A 16,148-nucleotide genomic window follows, 5' to 3' on the forward strand; every position below is an offset into this window, starting at 1 on the left:
AAAACACTTGATTGACTAACACTCCCACACTTTAAAAACAATTTAATACAAGTTAGATCTTGCAATAGAAAACAGATGCAGACAAATGTAACTGTCCACACGGACAGCTATTCGTGAAACTACTTTTAAGCTTGCTCATTGGATAGTCTGACAGATAAAGGGATTGTCTGCGTGTACTACTCTTTTAGGCTAACCAAACATTTCAGGGAGTTACTTCAGAGGAGATAAAGCAATGAGAATTTTAAAAGTTCCACTAATGGAACATCAAGACCTTTCCAATAGTCTGTTTTTTTGGCTGCCGCCCTGACATTAATCACTCATTTGTGGAATGTAACAATAGTTTTGAATGTGACGCCTTCCTGGATAGAATCCACAATGTTATTGCAGAATTCAAGTCTACCTCAGGAAATGTGTTACGTTACACTGAATCTTCAAAACTGCACTCAAGCCTCATTTATACAGATACCCGTGGCCAGAACACCTCTGCATAAGCAAGTGAATTAACAGCACCGTAGCAGCTCATAAAATCTGGCTTTTGGAAGATTAAGCACTTGGGCTCATTCAGTTCTCATGAATTCATTACACCCCGCAGTGGCATAATTTTATACTGGCAATAACATTTGTACACAGCTGACAATTCAATTCAAGCTCAGATAGTGAATCTATTGTTTGAGCTCCATGTCCTAAGTATCCTGCACTATCACGATGTTAATCAAGCAATGGGAAAAAAATAGCTCAGGCTGGGCCCATTAAAAAGATCAATAGTACCCCACCGGAGATGTAACAATGCTCTCATTTTCCAAAGATGAGAAACAAAATGCTGTAATGCAAGATAACTGAAAATTGATAAGAGGCCCGAATTCACAATAAAGTTGCCACTTAGAGAGGGGGAAAAAAATGTATATATATTACATTGCTTCATGCAGAATTTTATAAACTGAGTTTTTATTTAAAAACATTTACTTGCAAAGTTTCATATTTGGCATTCATTTTATATTGGAAGTCAGTGCTGGATTACCCACTAGGGACGTGCCATGGGGCCCCCCAGGGTTAGGGGACCCTTCTAGGGTTTGCTGCAGCTCCCTATGACCACAAGGCTGCTGCGCCGTCTGCCATATTCTCCCTTGTCCTGTCAGTTCCAGGATCCAACCTCCCCCCGACTGATGGAGAGAGCTACTGTCATGACAACGCAATGTCACATGATGCCACAACATTGCAGGATGAGGGCCGCCTAGAGGAAAGGCCCCCAAAGTTTTGGTAACAAAAAGGTGCCCCAGAGGATCTTAATCCGCCACTGTTGGAAGTAAACACGACTGTGTAGCTTATTACATTTCGATTCATAGCACATGAAATTAAAAGCATTGCATATAGCCTGAACACTATGTTCTTATAAAAAACACTTAAAATAAGATCTGCAAAACGTTGGGAAGCAGGGTGTCCCCAGAAATGAAATTAATGTGGTTCGGCTCTAGAGACTCTCTCCTTCCCACATATACATATCTCAACAGATGATTTCTTCACAATACTGGATCAAATGAAAGGAAAAGTCGCGGTGCACAACACAAGAACCCCCAACTGGGCTGTAGGTGACCGTTACAAAAAAAAATTATTGGCTCACAAAACACCAACGCGTTTCGCAACTAATACAGCGGTAAAGCACAATAGTGTTTTCCCCTTTGTTGTTAATGTGCCAATGGTAATATTCTAGACATTATTTTTACCATATTCTGCAGGTTGTATACCCGTGGTTTATTGCTTTCTTCCACTGGTAATAGTTTTCTAAAAATGTTACAATTAATGCAATTTGATTTAAAATTAAGTCAACTTGAACTTCTTTTATTTTATGTGTCACCTACATACACCAGCAAAATGTTCACAATCCTGTATCCTACAATATTATTTCAAAATGTGTAGTTTCCTGGTAGACCTTGTGCTATAATAGCACCCCTGTATGAATGTACAGATTTTTCTAAGTTTACCACCTTATGTTTTTTATATAACAATGCTACAGAGTATAGGAGGCATGATTTTATTTTCCAGGTAGCTCACTAGATTACAAGTTATTATATTTAGACATTTTTACGGTAGAAAATGGGCTTTCCCAGAGTTTGACAAAGATCAGGAATGTTAATGTCCACTATCACCCCTAAATTTTCATTGAAATTTTTAACAAAAAACATGGTACAGACAAATTTATGTGAAATCAAGACGAGAACCAAAGAAAGCTACACATTTCAAAACCACACAATCTTCTGTACAAAAAAGGTTAGGAGAAATAAAAAGATTATAATATATATTCAAGGTTGGACACATTTTAAAACTTAGAAGCCAGCTACAATTTGTAGGAGCCACAGTTTTGTTGAGAAGCAGGCAAGAGGAGGTGGGTAAAGAATAAATAAAAACATTTTAAAAATAAAAAAAAAAAGGAAAAGAAGGAAGGAAAAGAAGGAAAAGAAGGGAGCAGATGTTCTGGTACCTCCTGTGCTGCTCAACTTTGGCTCCTAAGGCCGAGTCCATAGCAGGGGAGGCCGCGCTGAGCTGTGCGGACGCTCCGCGCTGAGCCGCTACATCCTCCATGAGGATGTCTTTAGAGGGGGCTCACGCGAGCGTCCGCAGGCGTGCTGAGGCGCTGGATTTTTCAGCCGACAGCCAAGCTGTTTTTCAGAGCGCTGTCGGCTAAAAACATCCAATCAGCGCGGAGCAGCGTCAACATCACGGCGGCGTGACGTCGGCGCCGTGACATTGACGTCGTTGTGGGCGATTGACCCAGCGACGTCACTGCCCCGCCTCCCTCAGTCTCCCCCCGATCGCGCCCGCTGGCTCGCCTGCATGGGCATGAAATCGTGCAGATTTCAGCAGGCGAGCCTCAGCGTCAGCGCGCCTCAGCCCTACTACCCCCTCTATGGCCCCAGCCTAAGTTTTTCACTGACAGAGTCCTCCCTTCCCTCTCTAAGGCCGACATTATAGTAGCGGAGCCGCTACATGCACACGCCCGTCATACACTCTTCCGGATGTAGCCAAGTCCCCTTGGACTGCTGATTCTCTGGCCCCTCTAAAACACAGCAAGTCCCAGTAAAGAGTGGGCAGTTGAGAACAATTACTGCAGGGTCTGTTATACGGTTCTGTTAGCACTAATGTTCGGGGGGGGGGGAGTCTATGACTGTAGGTAGGCTGGCTTACAAGCCACTCCCCAGGGAAAGGGGGTTTCCCCTCCATAGTTAGAGTAGTTCTGAGCTGCCCTCCAGAGTATGAGGACGAAGCAGAGAGCCTCTCCCCAGAAGGAGTAGGCCGAAGCCTTGCCCCACTAGAGGGTAAGGTTAACCAAGAAGGGGTTATTCAAGGCTTCAAGTCTGGGTATTGCATTCAGGGACTGTATCCTGTACCAATAAACCCCAGTTGTAGTAATTGAAATGACCACTCAAAGAAGTGCCCCTGAGGTCCATCCAAGATCCGCGGTCAATGGAAGTCAAAGGATTTTGGACATCTTCAGCGATTGGCGCAGGATGTCAGCGGTTCAGCCAATGAGGGCTAACCTCTCATGGCCACGCCCCCCCCTTCCCCCGGTTGCCCTCTCGTCTCCTATGGGGACGGCAACGGCTTAAGTCACGCGGTCGCATCACCGACGCCCCAACTATAAACGCAGCCTTAAGCTGACCATGTTATAAATTCACACTGTAGTTTACTATACACTAGGCCTCTACATAGCACAGTTAACAGGAAAAGTACATTTCTCTTATCTAAATAAAAGTCAAATGCATAAGGTATCAAGAGGCAGTCAAACATTGTACCAAATCAAACTGAAGACCGTGATATTTCTAAAAACACAAAGCAAAAACGTTTAACCCTGTCGGTGCCCCTGGCTAAATCATGAGGTCTGGTGCTTCAAGGGCCCCATGACAGTCGCTGTGTCATGAACTTTTTCTGTCACGTTCCCCTGGGTGCGGGGGGGGGGAGGGGTAGATCTGGCACATAGAAAAACCAGATGGGAACTCTTCCGTAATAAGGTGATGCAGCGATCGCAATGTGGTGAAGGGGACGTGGCACAGACTCTCAGGCACTTAATTGTACAACAGGATGAGGGAGCGGGATACGAATATGTATAGAATAAACAAATTAAAAAAAAACCTCTTAACTTAGGTGTGTAGATACAGGCAGTCCTCGTTTTACTACGCTTCGCTTTACAACGAATGGCTTATCCAACGCTGTGCAATGCATACCTATGTTCATTTTTACAACGCCAAAACGGCTTATCCAACGCTCTTACGACACTTTGCAATGTTGTGTATGTATGTATGTATGTACATACACACACACACACACACACACACACACACACACACACACACACACACAACGTTGCAAAGCGTCGTAAGAGCGTATATATATATATATATATATATATATCTATATATATATATATATATATATATATATATATATATATATATATAATCAAAAAATAAATAGATGATACCGTTCTGTGGCTAACGAAATGCTTTTATTTGTGCGAGCTTTCGAAATACACTGATCTCTTCTTGCTTGATTATTGAAGCTCGGCTAACACGGTACTGATACCTCTACATATACATATACATATACATATACATATACATATACATATACATATACATATATATATATAGAAACCCTGTCTTCCCATAAGAAAAGGCACAAAAGCAGCAACACTCAGATAAAGCAAAAAGACATGTATTAGCAGTTACAAAACAGCACACTATAAACCCAACGTTTCGGTCCTAGGCAGGACCTTCCTCAGGGGGGTGCTCAGGGGGTGCCCCCCTGAGGAAGGTCCTGCCTAGGACCGAAACGTTGGGTTTATAGTGTGCTGTTTTGTAACTGCTAATACATGTCTTTTTGCTTTATCTGAGTGTTGCTGCTTTTGTGCCTTTTCTTATGGGAAGACAGGGTTTCTATATTGATTTCTATGGAGCATGCACCTTGACTTTACATTTGTTGCTTGGAGTGCTGGCTGCTGCTTTTTGTTATATATATATATATATATATATATAATATTGTACTATATAATATTATATTATACTATATAATATATATATATATATATATATATATATTACAGTATTGTATTGTATGTCTTTATTTATATAGCGCCATTAATGTACATAGCGCTTCACAGCAGTAATACATGTGGTAATCAAATAAATAACAGATAATATAAATAACAGATCATGGGAATAAGTGCTTTAGACATTAAGGAAGAGGAGTCCCTGCTCCGAGGAGCTACAGTATACACACTATATAATTTAGGTGTGTGCTGCAAATCTTATTGCCTGCATAAAATATTTGGTGTATTTTAGTGTTAAAAATGCCTTCAGGAACGGAACCTTTCATTTAAACAGTGTTCCTATGGGAAAAAGTGATTCGCTTTACAACGTTTTGCTATCCAACGCCATTTTGAGTAACACATTGTGTCGGATAACCGAGGACTGCCTGTAATCCATTGTTGTCTAGGATGACATCTTGGGTAGGACAGTGTGTGGGTATACTTGAAACATGAGGGAGACACCATAGCACAGACTATTAAAAACACCCCTCCAAAGTGCGCACTTACAATTAGTGCAGTATGTGGCCTGGGTTCCCTGGTTTGGCTTTTACCTCCGCTGCAGCTTGGGAGAAGGGAAGTCGCTGCGGAGTCTGGTGACTAGGCTTGGCCAATGGAGTGTTAGGATTCCCTGCGAAGGCAGTTGTTACAGTTGGGGCTCTGAGGGCTTGCTGAAAGTTGGAGCTGGGACACAGCTAGGGGAGGTTGTATAGGTACAGGTGTCTGTGACCCTCTGCACCAGGTCAGAGATCCCCTGGGCCCCAGCTCATCCTAGATTGTAGCTGCTTTAGGGAAGGTCCTTCAGTTAGGGATCCTGCCCTTTTAGTGGTTAGCCAGCTTAGGGCCACAGTGGTTTCATTTGAACTATTGCTGCTGCAGTCTGACCAGACTGCCAAAAAGGGAGCAACCATCACTGCGGAAGTCACACCAGAGGGAGACATCCCATCCAGCGGAGGATATCGTTGCATCGGCAGATCCCCTGCTTCTCGTTCTTAGCGCGCCCGGGTGTGGACACACCCGGCAGGTACCGTTCACTAAACACCGGTATAATAAAGCGCTGATCACGTCTAGAGGGGTGGGCATCTTTTGGGGACACTTATTGGGTGAAGTGACCAAAGGGCACCTCTGGTACTGTGGACACGGTGTGGAGATACACGGTGGTGGGACAACGCCCTGTGCAGCGAGGTATAGCTGGAACCATTAGTATTGCTATTGCCTGTATGTGGTTTATGGTTATTGCTCACAGTAAATGTTATTCTTATAATCTGTGGACTGTTATTAATAGTTCCTGCTCTGGGTTATCCCATCCAATTGGGGTCCCGTGCAGGTGGAGGCGCTGCCACTCAGTATATGTGTTACCCCAAGCTCCCAGTAGCGGAGGCTCAGTTCCCTGTGAGCTGACAGGTACCGCCAGCACTAGTTGACCCTTCACATTAGAGGGAAAAAAGGGCTACAAGTATAAAGACGCATATACCCTATAATCACCGAGCGACGGCGATCTCTCCACCCCTCTCGCATGGGTCAGATGAACACCAGTGTCGGGCTGGTGCTGCTTCCTATTGCGGCCGCTTGGAAACAGCAACTGCACTCCACGGGGTTCTCTCTGCTCTGACCGGGTGTAACCGCCCTACACTCTCCTCCTGGATTCAACACGTGTCGTTTGATAGAACAAACTTTGTCAGGAATCCTGATACCCTACAAAGCTAACAGCACTAAAAGCAGCTAGTGTTTCCTCATTGGCACGGAGCGGACCAAATGGCGAGATCGCCTCGCTCCGTGATTATATGTTATTTGCCTCTTTATACAGCACTAATTGTAAGGGCACATTTTGGTAGGGTGTTTTAATTAATTTTTTCATTAAATTAAGTTCATATAGTCTGCACTATGGTGTCTTCATCTCATCTGTTTCAAGTATACCCACACAGCGTCCTACCCAAGATGTCATCCTAGAGCAGCGGTGCACAAACTGGGGGGCGTGGGGTTTACAGAGGCCCCGCACGCTTCCCGAAGGCACACCGCGGGGTCATATGACGTGGCGTTGCTATGGCGACGTGACATGATGCCCAGAAGCTGGGAACCAAGGTAAGGAGATGGGATGGGGGCACGCGGAGGGGAGGACAGCCGGCAGGGGGGCGCAGGGGAAAAAGTCTGCGCTCCCCTGTCCTTTTACAACACTGGATTCTATCTACACACCTGAGCTTAGAGTGTGACATGCTTTAGTTACTCATATCTATGTGAGTAAAATGATTTAAGATTGAAAGAACGGTTTTTACATTTGTTACTAGCATTACTACTGTACATTTTTTTTTTTTAACCATATTACGTATCCCGCTCCCTCATCCTGTTCTACAACCATCTGCAAGAAAAACAGAAGACTTTTTTCTATGAAAGGTTGAGTGGGACGTATCTGTTGTAGTTATTTTACTTACCTCTATCGCCCGTTTGTCTACTATTAATGTTTAGTTACTATTTTAAGTGTACTTCCATTACTTGCCACTGGGGGTGACTAATAGTCTATTTTCTATTCATCCACACAGTGTGGTTGTAGTTACCCTTTACTGTTTTAAGAGCCAGTCCTGTTGCTTTTTTGTGTTTATATCTCAACCACTTAAAAAGCTGCAGACCAAGCAATATCCTACAAGTGTGGGGTTTTTTTTTTTAAGAAATCAGTTCTGTACTATGAGGAACTACTTGCAGCATTATTTTTATTTGAACAATTCTGAATTACATTTTTCATGTATTATAATTATAGCATAGCCTCCCGGCCACTACTTTTTTTCCTGGGCCCTTCCAGTGTCAGTCCTGTTAGGAACAGGCAGTGGAGGGGTTAATTACTTCTTTAACCTCTGTGTGTGTATTGCAGACTTGGATACATTTCAGGTATCCAAGGACAGGCCTAGCAACTACCAGAGAGTGTCAGCCTGAGAGAAGGAAACTGATTGGTTATCTAAAAGCGAGTGATCACCAATCAGTATTCAACCTGTTCTGTTATGGGGCAGGGTTTCAACCCCCAATCTCAGGTTATAAATTCTGGCACTCTCCTAAATTGAAGAGGTTCAGTTGGGTTCTTCCTGATACTCAGTCTTTCTCCTCCACCTGTGGAGCCTCTTCCTCCATTCCACCAGGAGATGGGAGGAAAGTGTAACAGGCCTGAAAGGGGCCAAATGCCTGAGTCAGGGCTCTGACCGGCATGGGAGACAAGAGATAAAAGGGATACCTATGTGCTTGCTGTATTAGTACCATCTGCCTGCAATAAAGCCAGTTGTACCAGAACCAGTGTGATTACTGTCTGCTGCTGTGAAGGAAGATAAGGTGTCAGCATGGGCTATCCTCTGCCCCTGCAGAGAATCTATGCTGACTGGAGGCGCTGCACCCCTGAAGACCAAAGGTAACCTGCACCCTTGTCCTGGCTCTTGCCACACCATCGCAGAGCACTCAGCCCTCCTGTTTAGCCAAGGTACACAGCACCATACCCTGATAGAAGTAGCAGACCCCCCAATATCACTTAGGGTGGGGGTACAAGGGCTACATAATGTAACAAGCATTTTTTGTTTCTATCTTTGGTCCTCTTCTGCTGCACCGACACAGCCATTTAGTGAACCCACAAGCAGAATCTTCGCCGATCGATCACAGGAGAACGAATCGGCAACTTAGCCAATTACTTATTGTGTGGATTGTATTGATGAACATATTAAAAGTGAAAAAATAAAATATGGCAGCTTGGACTGCTGCTTTAAAGAATTCCAATAACCAGGAGGTTGAAATTCTCTTTTAAAATTTTCCCTGATTCTTTATAAAAAAAAAAATTAAAAAGTCACCAAAACTTAGCCTCTTGAACAATTCACCATCGTGTACAATTCAGCAACAGATGAAACTAAAGGAGTTGCATCTAGTTAAAGCACAGACCTGCTCCAAGCAACGCATTCTTTGTCGAAACTGCTGCATTCTTCCCAGAAACCCTTGTTGTGCAAACAGCTGTCACAGTGTCACCAGCATCCTGTTAAAGTGCATTAGTTCCTGCACTCCATTTGCAAATAAGAAGTGCACCTTACACTTTCACACACAGAGCTAAAAAGGAACCATCGCTCTCTGGACTAATATTTTAATTAGAGCCAAACACAAATTTATCAAAGCTGGAAAACAAATGTAAACAAAATAATTCCAAACCAGATGCAGAATAAGTTTATAATGAGAAAAAAAAGGAGACTTTACCGCTATAACAAAAGATATGTACAATGCAAACACTAAAGAGTGCATCTACACATCTCCATTTCCTTACAGTCCAGTGTTACCCAACTCCAGTCCTCAAGTACCCCTAACAGTCCAGGTTTTAGGGATACCCCTGCTTGAGCACAAGTGGTCCAGTCTAAACGATTGAGCCACCTTTGGTAATGTGAGGATAGTCGTCCAATCTGGACAGTAAGAGGGACTGGAGTAGGACTGGAGTTGGGAAACACTGCAAGTTACACCATACAAATCGGATTTTGAGAGTGGTTATGCAAGTAGGATCTAAATTTACAAAAAAAGGATTTCTAGAGCAGCGGTTCAATTTCACTAGGATGATTCCAAATTCTGAGAGGGAATAAACCTTTAAATAAAACCAATGAAATAGCACACGATGCACATGGAGGTATGATACCATACTGTACACTAAGAAGGTGCAGAACGGCTGCTTTAAATGACTGTGGCAATAAGGGTGAGGCATGAGAACACAAAGAGGTGTAGTAGTGAACTCTCGCCCTGAAGGCAGGAAAGCCTATTTGATGATACCATCAATAGACAGGTTAGGAACTGTCAGCTTGAGTTATGCAGCTCATGCTTGACCAAAACAATAAACAAACATTGAGCTGCACTGTGTGTACTTGGACTTGATACTTAATGGAAATGCTTTGATGACTGATAAAATGAAACACTGGACAAGCAAGAAGAATTGCGAAATCAACTGAGCAGTTAGTTATACAGTGCAAATGCCAACCTTATTTCATTGAAACAGGCAAATAGGTACCCCATATTTGAGTAAATTAATACATGCAGAGATAATATATTGGTGGTATTTTTTCAATATTTTTGTACAGGGAAAAAGGAACATACACCTCCCCCCCCCCCAAAAGCACATCAGTCTTTTGGCTTTTTCTCTGCTATTTCATTATTACGCATCATTTCTAAGAATTTGCAGCGAGTTAACACAGTAAATTAAACTGCTTCCCCATGCTGGAGAAGCTTCTAACTCCATTCATTTAGCACAGGGAAGATGTCATTGTCTATTAAATACACGTCAAAATAACAGGACACTAGCATAAACTCACAATATAAATTGCCACAACACATTAGAACAGCAGTCCCACAAATGTCAATGAGAGCAAATCACCACCTTCAGGCATTGTTCAGGAGACTGCTACTAGTACACAAACGAACGCAAGTGTCTGCCACTTCCAGGGGGAGGGAGAGCTGCAAGAAGTCCCCAAATAAGAGGTAACCCCCGAACAAAAACACTGTGAAAATAATTAATGGAAGTATAAAATCATTTTTATTGGTAGTAAAAAAAAAAAAGTGTCATAAATGGGGTAAATATGTAAAATCAGTGTCCAGTTGTCCACGCTAGTGAGTAGTGATCAAGAAATATGCCATTGGCAAATAAATATATCAAGGAAAACCTAGATAAACTTCCACTGGTAATGTCGTCATAAAAGAAGTGGAAAATAAGCTATAAGGGACAGCCTCTTTAATGCTTACCATTCAAATCAAGCTACAAAATTGTAGATGAGTGTGTAGATTAGAAGTTAGATGGGTTAGTGAGATGCCTGCAGTTGAATCAATATCAGGGGAATCCTTCTATATTAATTGATCTTGAAAAGCCTGACTCGGCAGCCATTGAAATACATAGCTAAAAATGTCACTCAACCCCCAGTGTGAAAGAATCGAAATGTGAACATCTAAAGATAGTTTTTATACATCAACGCAATCTACGAATTATCCAATTAACCCTCAAATTACATATCAAATCACTGTAGGTCTCAAGCAAGAACAAACCGAGATTCTCCAAAAGTTGCTCACAGATCTTGATTTAACTGCAGCACCGAAGACCAGGTCTGAGAATTGGGATATATCCACTTTTATAATCCAAATAAAACGGCAACTTTCCATTTAGCCACAACTCACATTAAAACGGGAAGTCTCAGCCACTTCAGGTTTTAACATTTCCCAACGTAATATAAAAATGGTTGGTTGTGTGATCCTCTCCTAGGTGGTACCCATAACTTAACAGTCTGCAGACAACAGGTGTGACAAGTGTATAAAAGCACAATACCGCGGCCACTAGCAGTAGATATGATGAATTAGCAATTACTTTGTGTTCCAATCTATACTTTAATAATAAAAAAAAGGAGGAGGGGGGGGAAAGTAATTTCAATGTGGAGGCACTTACTTAAATATTTAGTGTATCAAATATTACACCACATTGTTCTATAAATTAACCCTACTATATATATATATATATAGCAAGCTAACATGCATACTTGAATCATTTTGTAAAACTACTACTAAAATCAGACAAGCATTTTGGCTATGGACATAGTTTAAGAAATGTAGTCCATTGTCTGTTCATGGCCAGGTAAAAAGCTCATAATTCTGTACCTTATCCAAAAGGTAACATAAGTTTGAATGGATTTCTACTAATTGTACCAATGAAATGAACATGTTGGATCCCAGTGTGTGTTTCATGGATTGCTACAGAATGTGTTTAGCTAAAAATGTGCATGATCAGCAGAAAAGTTTTATAGATGCGTTTGTTGTATTTACATGACAAATGAAGCTAGTAATGTACTGTGTTGCAGTCTGATATGTGACTAGTCTCTTTTTCTTTGATGTATCAATGCTGGAGAGATTTTTTTTCTTCCTTTCTAGAGTTTAAACAGATTGCTGTGAGAACAAACAGAAACCTACTTCTTACAGTAGGTCAGTCACTCCCCCCACACTGCAGTTCCCAGGTCTCTGTGTCACCTGCCACTACAGAGCCACAGCTCACTGATCCAGGTGGCTGCAAGATACAATAGATCTGATAAGATCAAACACAGGGGGGGAGGTTTCTCACATCCCCCTTTTCTCCTGGCAAAACCTGCAGCTGGCTGACTTCCTGCACTTTATCAGGGCAATAAAACAGTCCAGTATCTCCAGCAAAGAAAAGAACCACCATGCAGCAGATCAGCGCCCACGGGGACCCATTCCCCAGCTTGTAAAGTGCAAATCTATTCATTTATTAGTCACTTTAATCATCCCCAGCAGGGTGCCACGGGTCACAACGCCCTCCCACGCAGGAATAACGCCTTTATACACGCAGGATCTGTCCAAACATTATCACACAGAAAATGGTGCACGGAATCAACTCACCTCCACACATCCCGGACCGGACTCAGGGTGCCAAATGCTGGGAAAGAAAACGGTGCAGCGGGCAAAATGTAGAAATAAAAGTTTTGCAACTGCAAACAAGAGCTGTCGATTGTGTGTTAGCCGGGAAACAAAGTTGTGATCACTCCTGAGACAAGTGAGGCATCCTCACAACGTGCACCTCTCCCCCCTGCTACAGTATCTCTCTTTGTAGCAGGATAAGCTGTGCACATGCGCACATGAGTCATTAAGCCTCCCCTCCTGCCCGGGCTTTCAGAGGCTGTGGGGGAGTCAATGGGAAGATCAGCTAAGCACAAGGCCACTGCACTGAGCACTGCACCCAGGGTGGGAATCTGTGAGACAGGGCAATGACAGAGAAAACAAGTCATACTGTCACATGCCTGCGCTACTTGGCACACTGCTATGCTATAATATGCAACCAGGAGGGCAGGCACTATTTGTTGGGTGGGGGTGCTGTGCATACAAAATCAGTAAAGTACATACATTACTGTAATGTAAAAAGTATAAGGGGGAGCAGGGCCACCCCCAGCACTCTTAGTTCCAGCCCCCATGTATGCAGTGCAGGCTTGTGCTCCAAGGTGCATTCACTCAGACAATTCAACAGAAATCTGAAAGATCTTTTCTATTCTTATGCATGTCAGTGGGTTGAAGAGAGTTGTCTTAAGTTGACATGCAAATCTCCCAGTTGAGACCCCACTTCACATGGTGGGCTGTATGAATAGGAGGTTTGTATTAATAGTACCACTTTTTTTTGTCATACCTTTTTCATATAATCAGTATGGTACACTTTAATATTACGAAGGCAGGGAGAACGGGAGCGCAAATACATCCAGGGTTATGTGTATAAAACAGAATTTATATATAGTGTGTAGCGCACTTTCCCCCACCCCCTGGGAGATATGGCGGCTACGGTGTATGTGGTGCGTTACCTGCGGCTCACAGAAGGCCTGAACCTCCGCTTCCGGGAGCCTGGGGTGTGCCTGATCCGTCTGGTGACAGCGCCTCCACCTATACGGGATCCTACTATGTTGGATAGCCCCGTTACAGGACGCAATACAGTAATACACACACTGGTAGTAATAATAATAGTTTATTGCATGCATGAAAACAACAATAATGGTAATAACAGAACCACTCAGACCTCGCAGGGCCATAACCTCACATCGTGCCCCCAACACCGTGTCCACAACCCGTGAGGTTTACCCCAAAGTACTGAGGTGCCCCTGTTACCCAACCACCCTGGTGTCCACAGAGTCAACCCACCCAAAGTGTGGGTGACAGCGCTGCCCACACCCTCGTATTACTGTTGGTGCACTTGTAGAATGGTGGTATACCTGCCGGGTGCTCCAACACCCGGTTGCGCCAACTGAATATAAGGGATCCGCTGCTCCAGCGACGTTGTCCAGGATGGCGTCCGCCTCCACGTGGGGTGGTATCCGGGTGGAGTATCCCACCGTGCAAATTGTCTGTGCAATCTGTGGTGGTCTGGTCCCAGATCACAGGCCGCAACTTACCCCATGTCCTTCGATTAAGGTCAACAATTGGGGCAATATATCCAGTTACTCCTGTCGATATGATGGCCGTGCAAGCGACCACCGCCGTGGTACAAGATCCACCAGCCTGGCTGTCCTTTGACTTCGGGGACTCGACCCTGTCCGCCAAGTGGAGGGAGTGGCTGACAGCCAAGTTAGAAGCGAGACGGGAAGTCTTCTCGATGAGCAAGATGGATGTGGGCTTCATCAGAAATGTCCAACACACCATCAGATTAAGTGATACCATCCCCTTCCGAGAACGGTCCCGTTGCATCGCCCCCTGATATGTGGAGGACGTGAGAGACGTTCTACAGGAGATGGAGACGGCGGGAATTGTGAGCAAGTCCCACAGCCCATATGCGTCACCCATCGTGGTGGTGAGGAAAAAGAATGTGTCGGTCTGCCTGCGTGTGGACTATTGAACACTGAATAATCGCACCGTACCTGAACAGTATACCCTCCTGCGAATTGAAGAACTTCTCAACGCGCTGTCGGGGAGCAAATGGTTCTGGCACAGCATTTAGGATAGATTGTAGGGGAGACAGGTGAGAGACAGGAAGACCGGACAGCAGGAGGTTACAGTAGTCAAGACGGGAGAGAATGAGCGTCTGTGTCAGAGTTTTTGCAGTCAAGCAACAGAGAAAAGGGCGTATCTTGGTAATATTGCAGAGGGAAAAGCAACAGGTTTTTTGCTACCTTTTGAATGTGAGAGAGGAGTCGAGTGTGACCCAAAGGCAGCGTGCTTGGGCTTCTGGGTGAATGATAGTACTTCAAACAGTAATGTGGAAGGAGGCAATAGGGCCAGGTTTGGGAGGAAGTATGAGAAGCTCTGTTTTTGCCATGTTGATTTGATGTCGGCGGAGGGCCATCCAAGATGATATAGCAGAGAGACATACAGAAAATTTAGTCTGTACAGCAGGTGTAAGGTCAGGGGTAGAAAAGTAAATTTGTGTGTCATCAGCATAGAAGTCATATTTGAAACCAAGAGATCTGATTAGGTCACCTAGAGAGAGTGTGTAAAGAGAAGGGGTCCCAGGACAGAGTCTTTGGGTACCTCCATAGAGAGATCAATAGAGGTGGAGGTGTTTTGCAAAAGAGACACAGAAAGTACGATGGGTGAGGTAAGAGGAGACCCAGGACAGAGCAGAATGTCGAGTAATATGAGCAGAGTGTAATTACTTCTTTCTTTGGCAGCATGGAGGTCATTAGTTATTTTACTGAGGGCTGTTTCACTGGAGTGAGCAGTGTGGAAGCCAGATTGTAGAGGGTCTAGGAGAGAATAGGTGTTGAGAAAATGGAGCAAGTGAGAGAATACAAGACGTTCAAGGATTTTAGAGGCAAAAGCCAGGAGGGAGACAGGTCTATAGTTAGAAAGACAGGTAGGGTCAAGCTTGCTGTTTTTGAGTAATGGTATGACTGTTGCATGATGTTTGAAGGAAGGGGGAAAGGTATAAGAGTAGTGGGGGAGGTAAAAATGTGTGTGAGCATAGGGATTATAGTAGTAGTAAGAGGTTTTAGGAGATGGGAGGAAATGGGGTAAAGAGAGCAGGTAGTAGACAGAGAAGAGGAGATCAGCAACAACACATCCTCCTCTGTGACAGCGGATAAAGAGTCAATGAATGCATGAGGAGAGTTTGAAAGAGGTGTAGGATGGGAAGAGGATACAGAGGGGATGGCCTGACATATGGATTCCACCTTTTCCTTGAAATAGTCAGCAAAGTCCTGAGGAGATGGAGGAAGAATAACAGGCAGCAGAGGGTGGTCAGAGTAGGGAGTCAAAGACAGAGAAGAGTCGGCATGGATTCGACTTGTGCGTGTTTATTAGTGAAGAAAAGTAGGTTCCTTTAGCTTGACACAGGGCAGAGTTAAAAGAGGATAGCATACATTTGTAGTGAAGGAAGTCTGCGCGAGTGTGAGATTTCCTCCAGAGGCGTTCAGAGGAATGAGTGCAGGAATGCAGCATGTGCGTGTGGAAATTTAGCCAGCGTCTGGGGTTCCAAGAGCAAGAACAGCAGAGAGAAAGCGGGGCATGTAGATCAAGAGAGGAGGAAAGGGAAGCGTTGTAGCTCCTGACCAGGTTGTCAGGGTCTGGAGCAGACCTGAAAGAGAAGAGGGAGGAGCGTAAAGTGGAATCA

General features: G+C 43.9%; 1 protein-coding gene across 2 annotated transcripts in view; it reads right to left on the reverse strand.

Annotated features, from left to right (window-relative positions):
• The window catches only part of KANK1 (KN motif and ankyrin repeat domains 1), a 209,803-nt gene extending 197,123 nt beyond the window's left edge, over nucleotides 1–12,680 (reverse strand). For both annotated transcript variants that reach the window (XM_075597386.1, XM_075597358.1), the window contains exon 1: nucleotides 12,464–12,680. The gene's annotated coding sequence lies outside the window, so the exon portion shown is untranslated. The remainder of the gene's footprint in view (nucleotides 1–12,463) is intronic.
• Nucleotides 12,681–16,148: the final 3,468 nt, after the last annotated feature.

Source organism: Ascaphus truei, chromosome 1 (assembly GCF_040206685.1).
Source record: "Ascaphus truei isolate aAscTru1 chromosome 1, aAscTru1.hap1, whole genome shotgun sequence".
Taxonomy (NCBI): domain Eukaryota; kingdom Metazoa; phylum Chordata; class Amphibia; order Anura; family Ascaphidae; genus Ascaphus; species Ascaphus truei.